This window comes from Mesocricetus auratus, unplaced genomic scaffold, assembly GCF_017639785.1.
Source record: "Mesocricetus auratus isolate SY011 unplaced genomic scaffold, BCM_Maur_2.0 Super-Scaffold_100676, whole genome shotgun sequence".
Classification (NCBI taxonomy): Eukaryota; Metazoa; Chordata; class Mammalia; order Rodentia; family Cricetidae; genus Mesocricetus; species Mesocricetus auratus.
This window is the reverse complement of record NW_024429266.1, coordinates 78,336,784-78,346,232: the sequence shown is the minus strand read 5'-3', so window position 1 is coordinate 78,346,232 and position 9,449 is coordinate 78,336,784.

The window sequence follows — 9,449 nt, the reverse complement described above, 5'->3', positions numbered from 1 at the left end:
TTCAGGTACTTGGAAGCCAATGCACAAGTGTATAATGGGCAGGAGATTTTGGACCAATGTGAGCTGTGGATGGTAAATTGTAAAACTGGGAATGTGGTGCGGCTCGCACCCCACCTTGATGTGGTCAGTTCTACACTGTCCAATATGACAGCCACTAGCCCCAGGGACTACTGATCAGGGATGCGGCTAGTCTTCACTAAGATGGAGAAACCATGCACCAGTTTTCAAAGTCCCTAAGAAACAAAACGAGTGGTTCCATGACAATATCATGAGCCAAATGGATGGCACTAGAAGAAACCATCCTGAGTGAGGTAACCTAGTCACAAAAAACAAACATGGTATAAACTCACTCATATATGGATTTTGGACATGGATCAGGGGAGTGCCAGCCTACAATCCCACTCCCAGAGAGTCTAGGAAACAGGGATGACCCTAAGAGAGATATGCATGGTATCCCGGAGAAGGGGAATGGGACAGGATCTCCTAAGATGACTGGGAGCATGGGATGAGGAGAGAAGGAGCTGGGAGAAAGACAAGGGGAGAAGAGGAGAGAGGAGGACATGGGGGAACAGGAAGGTTGACTCAGGGTAAGAATAGAGGAGAGCAGGGTGAGAGATACCATAATAGAGGGGGCCATTGTAGGTTTGAGGAGAGATCTGGCACTAGTGAAATTTCGAGAGATCTATTGGCAATCTAAGCAACAGTGAAGAGGCTGCCTTGAATGCCCTTCCCCAATGAGATTGGTGACTACCTTATATGCCATCCTAGAGCCTTCATCCAGTGGCTGATGGAAGCAGAGGCAGAAACCCACAGCTAAGCACTGAACTGAACTCCTGGAACCCAGATGCAGAGAGGGAGGAGTGATGAGCAAAGGGGTCAAGACCAGGCTGATGAAACCCACAGACACAGCTGACCTGAACAAGGGGAGCTCATGGACCCAAGAGTGATGGCTGAGAGGCCAGCATGGGAATGATCCAGAACCCCCAAATTTGGGTGTCAATGAGGAGGCCTCGGGGATCTACGGGGTCTCAGGTAGTAGATCAGTATTTATCCCTGCCATAGGAATGGACTTTGGGAGGCCATTCCACATGGAGGGATGCTCTCTCAGCCTGGACACATGGAGGAGGGCCTAGGCCCTGTCCCAGATGACATGACAGATTTTGGAGATCCTCCATGAAGGGCTTCACCCTTCATGGAGTTTGGGTGGGGGGGTTGGAAGGGCTGGGGAGGGGTGGGAAGGAGGGGAGAGAGAGGGAACTGGGATTGACATGTGAAGCAAACTTGATTCTAATTTAAATTAAAAAAAGAAAATTGCCTGAGCATAGTGGTGCACACCTTTAATCCCAGAACTTCGGAAGCAGCAGCAGGCAGATCATTGTGCGTTCGAGGCCAGCCTGGTCTACAGAGTGAGATGCAGGACAGGCTCCAAAGTTACAGAAAAAAAAAACCTATCTCAAAAAGAAAAATGCAAATATCTTTCCTCTTTTTATTATGACAAAATTTTGGGATGGTAATGCTTGGGAAACATTAGGTGAGATTAGTTTTGTTCATTTGGGTGTTGTCTTGGCAATGCTGGTGACGCAACCCAGCACCTTATAAATACTAGGGATATGTCCTGCCACTGAGCTACACTTCCAGCTTCTGGTTTCACTTTTACTTTTGTAAAAATGTGGTCATTATAAAAGTTTTAATTTTAATTACACACGAGTCATGTTTTTCCTATTGAATGGCATTGTACAATTTCTAACGCCACCCCAAGAGCTGTATGTCAAACTTACTTCCAGCTGGCTTTCTAACCTGCATCTCAGAGTTCCTAGCCTGATGCTACCACCTCTAACTGTTGTCTTCTTTTTCTATTTTCTTTTCTTTTCTCTTCTTTTCCTGGTTTTTCAAGACAATTTCTCTACGTAGCCCTGGTTGTCCTGGAACTCACTTTGTAGATCAGACTGACCTGGAACTCAGAGATCCACCTGTCTTTGCCTCCTGAGAACTGGGATCAAAGACGTGTGCCTCGGTGCCCAGACAATTTTCAAAGAACCACAATTAACTACTCATTTTGAAATCCTGTTTGACTTTAAGGAATAAACTGTTGTAGTTACTAAACTTAGCCAGTAGATGGCGACCTTACCACACTTGACTGAAAAAACCTAAGTGGGAAATTGGCACTATTTGGAATAGAAATTCTGTTTTTAACCAATTTTAGATTGTTCATTAACAGATAAATGAACTAAACTGGGAAAATGAAAGTAATTTGTACTGAATAAAACAATGAATTTCATTAAAATTTACAGTTGAACCCAATATTGGAAAACTCTTTTCATGAATCCATAAACCATGAAACTGAAAACCAATATTTAAATTATTTTACTTTTTTCTGTAAAATCTTCTGAACTACAATTTAAAAAATAATTTGAATGCCTCTTTCTGATCTCTAAACACTGATGAATAAGATTACAAACTGTCCTGATGTTATTATTTATAAAGGAGCTTTACCCTGTCATTCATAATAAAATATTTATAGCAAGGAAGACTTGGTAGTCAATATTTAATGCGCTGTCATAGTTAATGGTCTCAATAGCAGTTACATTTATGAAGCTAATTGTTCTGAAGTTCAGTTCTTTCTGTAACCTTCTGGAAATATTTGGATGATAAATGTGTTTGCTTTGACATATTGTCGTTACGCAGAGCTCTTGGTCCTGAGTGGTGTTCCTATATTAAACAGGGGGATCTGGCACCGAGACTCACGCGGTGCGCGCTGCTGAGAGAGGCGGAGATACTTGGAGACTGGGGGTGACCCTCAGGATCGGAAAGGAGTCAGTGCTTGTTTAAAACCTTCAGACAGAGCTTGGCCATGTTGACATCTTGGCATGAGACTCCCATCCTCCACGGTTCTCAGACGGTGTTCTTTAAAGCCACCTCCCGTTAACTGCAAACTCAGTAAGGAAGGGGAGACCACACACTCCAGACACAGTCTTCTCTTTTAAGCATCAATGCACTTGACAAACTATTTTATAAATCATTTTTCAAATTTCCTTAGGGTCTGAAGAGATGGCTCAGTGGTTAAGAGCACTGGCGGCTCTTCCAGATAACCAAGATTCCATTCCTAGCACTTAAGTGAGGCTCACAATTGTCTTTAACTCCCGTTTCTGGAGATCCGCCGCCCTCTTCTGGCCTCTGTAGGAAATGCATGTGGTGCACAGATGTACACAGAGGCAAAACACCCATACACATAAAATAAAAGATTTTTTTTAAGTTACTTTCAATCCATCACAGAACTATTTCAAAGTAACAGAGCTTGGAAATCTAAAAATCTATTACAATTACATTTCTCTCCATAGACATTATTTGTAAATGAATTCTTATATGACCAATAAAGTAATAGAAACAAACATGACCCCCACCCCATATCACACATCTGCGCGCGCACACACACACACACACACACACACACACACACACACACACACACACACACACACGGGGCAGGAGGAGAGACGGTGTCTCACGTTCACGACAAGCTGCTCCCAGTAGCTTCCTGTACTCCATGCTACTGCTCATACTAGCTTCTGCTGTATGTATGACCTTACCTGTTGACAAAACTAGACTGAACATGACTTCACTCTGCTCACACTCGGTGTCCAATACCCGACACTCACTTCTTTCTCTGTGTTAGCTTTAAAAAAGAAAAAGAGTATTCCCCAGCAGAGCTGACCTGAACTGAGGGGATACAAAACAAACACAAAACTAACTTTCTTGGAAGGTTTTATGGAGGGATCTGCACAGCCCCCAATCAGCACACTGTGCCCCTACACAGGCAAGCTGAGTCCTTGAACTCCATGGCCCATGTGATCCTCTGTCTCAGCCTCCAAAGTAGCCGAAACTACGGCTGTACACAGCCACACCCTGCTATTATTTAGCCTCTCATCTATGGTTCCCTTATCCATGCTACCCATCTCTAAAACTGCTGGCTAGTTTAAGTCAGTCCCACAAAGTGTGGCATAATTGCAGTACTTGAGATCAGCATGGACACTTAGAAGTGTGTTTTCCATTCATACTTCACTCCTGAGGAACTGAGACGGGAAAGAAAAAGTCTCGGTGACTTTGAAGTGAGACCCAAGGACAGCCACTTCAATATTCTCAAATTTCATCTTATTTTCGAAATGAAACCTCCTTCACGAGGTTACTACAAAGATGAGAGACAACTGGCTGGGATCTCTGGCCTGTAGTGGGCACTCAGTGACTAGCCAGGGGTGGGTGTGGGCAGTATTATTTTACCTTTAAAAAACACTTGATGGCAAAGAATAGCACTCTTTTCATAGGAGAAAAATGAAACAGACTTTACAGTTATGGGCCCAGAGCAGTGCTTCTCAGCCTTCTTAATGCTGTACCCTTTAATACAGTTCCTCGGGTTGTGGTGACCCTCCCCAACCATAAAGTTTATTTTGTTGCTACTTAATAACTGCAATCTGGATACTATTATGAATTGTAATGCAAATATCTGATATGCGACCTCGTGAGAGTCACGACCCACAGGTTGAGAACGGCTGACTCGGGGCATCAGTGTGGCTGACGCAGCATAGACCTCTCTCCTCTGTAGGTACAGACGACTGCTCATGAACGTTTAGGAAAACTCACGAATGGCCTGTTGGGAGTGCGTTACTTTACTCGGAATGCCTTTGTGGTGGATCACAGTTACTTCGTACACATAACACCCACGGGTCCCACAGTGTTTGGGCCAGTTCCCACAGGCTCTAAGCTCTAGCTACACTGCTGACTGAATAAGGCCTATTCAGCTCAAGCTTTTCTCCTGTCAGGTTCCAGGATCCTCTCCGTCACCATCGCTGGCAAATCGTGGCCCTGCTGCTCTGTGCTTCTGCATTTTTCACCACACTGTGGCTACTGTTGGGGGTTTCCTCTTTCTTTCAGCAAACCAGAATAGCACGCATGTTTGTTCCATCCTTGGCCATTTCCCTTGATCTCACGGGTACCACCATGGCTCTCTAAAGTGGTAAAGCTTTGGCATTTGCCAGTGGGGGCTTCTTCAGGGGGCTGACTTCTAGCTCACTGCTTTGTCGAGCACTAGTCACTTACTGGCTGGACTAGGATTTATTGTTGACACAAGGGCGCGATCCTTTATAACATTTCCGGCCTTAACCCTTTCCCAGCACCTCCCTGTCTACGCCGTCCCTGTTCTTGAAGAGTTAGTTCATTATCCGTTCCCGTTGGAAGAAATCAAAGTTCTGCAACTCTGCGAAAACAGTTTGCGGAGTGGTCCAGGAGCAGCGCGGGCAAGGGCTGGCTACTCAGAGGAACCGGCTTCTGAGCTATCTCCTCCAGGTGAGAGCGGAGAGGCTGATGTTGCTGAGGCCAGAGGAAATCTGAAATAAAAACCCAAGACAGTATTGCAGTTAAGTTCTGAGATGGGGTCCTTCCGTGCAGATGCCTTCTATCTCTAAGAAAGGCTTTGGGCTGGAGTCAAACCTAGAACTTCAAGATTCTAAGCCTAGAGAGGGCCCTGTTCCCCACACCACGGAGAGCAGGCAGAGCATAGTAGAATCACAACATCACGGTTATTTCTAAGATGTAATTGTATTGTAATACCCATGCGTTATATGATCCATGCACAATGTACCTCCTTCTCATTGGAGAAATGTGGAAGTGCCTAGGAGTGTTATATGCCTTTCATATCATAGTCAACCCAGTTTAGATCTCTCGATTGACACTTGGATCAATTACGGATACTTTACACTCTGTGGTCTTTGAGGAGATCTAACTTATGAATAAGCTAATGTCTCCATCTCCTTCCAAGGTATATCTCTTGACCTAGATCTACCATTTGGGGGCTCTTATGATATCCATTTTCTAGAGTTTTTCGCTTGCCCCTGGCACAGTAAAGCTGCTTTGTGTTGGGGGGTATTTCTTGCCTTAAAGGGGATAGTATACTTTCTCTTTTAAGAGGGAACTTGAACCTCCTGCTTCTAAAAAGCCACACCATTGAAAAGACAGGCCACAAACATGAAGGGTGAAAACTGAGCGCTGCTGTGTTTTCATGTCTTTATTGTAATGCTTCCAAGTCTGGCGTCTCAACACTGTGCTTTTAATGACTGTGGCTACCTGGTCAGAGTAATATGTGGAAGGCGTTTGTGATTAACTCTAAAAGCTTGTGTGTATATGTGTGTGTGTGTGCGCGTGCGTGCGTGCCTGTGTGTGTGTGTGTGTGTGTGTGTGTCTGTGTTACATGTGTATGTACAGGAGCGTAGGTATAGAGACCAGAAGTCAATATTAGGTACCTACTTCTAATGCTTACCACTTTTTTAGGGTCTCTCACTGAGCATGGAATTCAATTCAGCATGAATACCTGACCAATAAGCTTAAGGGACCCTTCTGTGTGTACACCCTCAGTGCACAGAACCACACCTAGACTTTTATGTCAGCATTAGGGATTTGAATTTCAGTTTGAAATTTATTGATCAAACCATTTCCCTAGCCCCCACATAGTTTTATAAACCTAAGTCCCTCTTCACAAAACCTATTACAAATTGTGTTGGGCCACCATCTACTGCCATTTACAGTTACTGGGTGGGTTGTATGTGATACTCATTGATCTAATGCTTTGCTGCTCTAGTTTACGTAAGCTGTAGAAATAGCCGAGAGTACCAGGAGCAGAGATGACATTTTCCTATGGAAAACACAGCCATTTTGCAATGTCAGAAAATGTCATTGGCCAGGAATCATCCTTGGGGATAGTTTGCTTGGCATCAGATGGCTTATTTTCCCAGGATGACCCTAGGATATAATTTGGTAATGAGATCATTTGGCAACTTGGGCTGTAGTACACTAAAATTAAATAATTGAATTGGCAATGGTTTTTAACTTACTCTTAGTCCTCCAACATGAACTTTGGCCAAGATTATGAATAAATATTTGGGCTTTTAGGACTTCCATTTTGTAATTGCAATTTGAACAATATGAAAAGAAAGCTCTCCCCTGTAGTACTGAGTGTCTTTATATGAGCAAGCAAATTCCTTCACTGTATCCAGTTTCTGCAGCACAGTTCAGGCCCAGCATTTTCTGTGGCCATTGAATCCAGGCATTTCTTACCACTTGTTTTTAACTCCTAAAACACACGCTGTATTTCTTAATCATTTGGGAAGACAAAGGCGGCTTTCTGCTTCATTTTTTTCAACTGTAATACAGATTTGCAGAAAGAAAGGGCCGTGTTAGATTTCTCTTTTGAATCTATTGGACATCAATTTCACTTGCAGCATACCCATCAGAATCTCAGCCAGCATCGTTTGACTAGCTAGTTGGAAAATAGCATTGGTTCACACACATCTGTGTCACCAACTTTCATGTCTGTTCTTGGAGTCCTTTCCACACAGAGCACTCACAATGTCCTGGAATTCTTGCTTTTATGTCAAATGGGTGTGAACACTGTGCCTACCAGCATTTGACCACTGGCACCCACGGTGGAAGGAAAAAAACTGACTCCAACAAGATCAGAAGCATGCCCATGCATACATACCACACACACATGCATGCACACACACATATGCATACACGCATGCAAGAACATACACATATGCACACACACGCACACACACACACATATGCATGCATGCATGCACAAATAAAATAAATGTAAAAGAATTGCATGTCTCATGTTTTGATCTAAAATTCACCTTCATTAAACCTAGTGCAGGAACAGACTAGTAAATGCCTTACTGAGTTAAAACCCTTACCTTAAAGTACTCTGAAACATCCGCTTCAAAAAATTCTTACGTTTTGGCAGTTTCTGGTTTTTTCATCTGAGCATTTGAACCTGTCTCCAAACCTATCTCTTTCTAAGATTTTATTTTTATTTTTAATCACGGGCACCTATGTGCATGTAAGTATGTCATTTATGCATGTGGGAATGTCGACATGAGTGCAGTCATCTGTGGAGGCCAGAGAAGGCAATGGATCCCTTGGAGCTGAACTAGTGGCTTTAAGTCACCTGATGTGGGTGCAGGGAACTGAACTTAGATGTTCAGCAAGAACAGTATTCACCTGCTCAGCCATCTCTCTTGTGCCCCAAGTCTATCTCCACATATCACACACAGAAACTAGTCAATCACAGAGAATAACGTTACCAGCCTACTACTTATAAGTGTTCACTCAAGCTGACCTTTTCCTCAAGGGTCACTCTGTCTTTATATCTCCTCTTCCCCAGAGTACTATCTTCACTTAAAAATTTACCAAAGGGTTACATAATCAGTGTTCAGGTAGTGACTGAATCATAAGTGTCTCTATGTGTTCTACAAAAAAAAAACAAGCAAACAAACAAACAAAAAACTACAACTAGTTTGTGCTTTTTCATAAGGATAACCGAATCATTTAAAAATGTTTATAGTTGAGGAAGGCTCAGTAGTTAAGAGTGCATGCTGCTCCCAGCACCCAGGTCAGACAATTTATAACCACCTGTAACTACAGCACCAGGTGACCCACCCCCTTATTCTGGCCTCCATGGGCAACTGCGCTTGTGTGAGCACATTCCCACATGCATAAACCCCATGAAGCTAATGTTTAAAATCGACCATCGCATCCTGTTTCAAAAAAAAATTATAGCGTCAAGAACTGATATATGGTACTTTGGGTCAGCAAAGCAGCAGACTGCTTTTAAGCACTGCTTAATGGACCATACTAGTAGGAGCATGGAAGACAATGGTGCTGAGAGTGATGGTGGGGGCCTGGATCAAGAGATTTCAGAGGAGAAAAACTTCAGTATATTACCTAGAGGTCATTCTTGTGATATTTTGGTGGATATTGATGCTGCTTTTTGCCCCTGTCTGAAAAGTCTACCTGAGGCTAAAGTCAAGAGTTTTGGATTAATTGCATTGACAAAGGAAATCTCAATACAGCCTAGAATAGACTGTAGTGTAGTTACTAGTGTTGACTCTTATGAAGACTTATAAGGAAAACAAGAAAGCTGAGCAAGTAAAAATACAAAATATAATGACTGAGGGGACGGGGCGGGGGGCACACCAGGCAGTGGAATGGAGCTAACTCCTGTGTTCGAGGAGACAAACAGATTAAGAAATCGACTAAAAGGAGTGGTGACCTCAGGGCAAGATCCCACCCAGCTCTGAAAAGGAATTAAAGAAAAACTTAGACCAGAATAGCCAAGCTTAGGCAGTGAAAAAACCATCAAAACCAGAAAAGTGGTAAAGATGTAATTGAACAAGGGGTCCATGTCCCAGCCCCAGCAGCAGCAAAACTTGGCGGCTTTGGCCCTTCATTCTGGATTTAAAGTTAAGGGGTGACTAAGGAAAGCTGCTGATGCCAGGCATATTTCAGGGGTGTCCTAGAGAGGCCATTGCATGAAACTGTGAAGGTGAAGACTGTATTGCCTTGAAGACTCCAAGATGTTGAGAATGCCAGAGTCATGGGATGCCTGCTGAGGAGAGCTG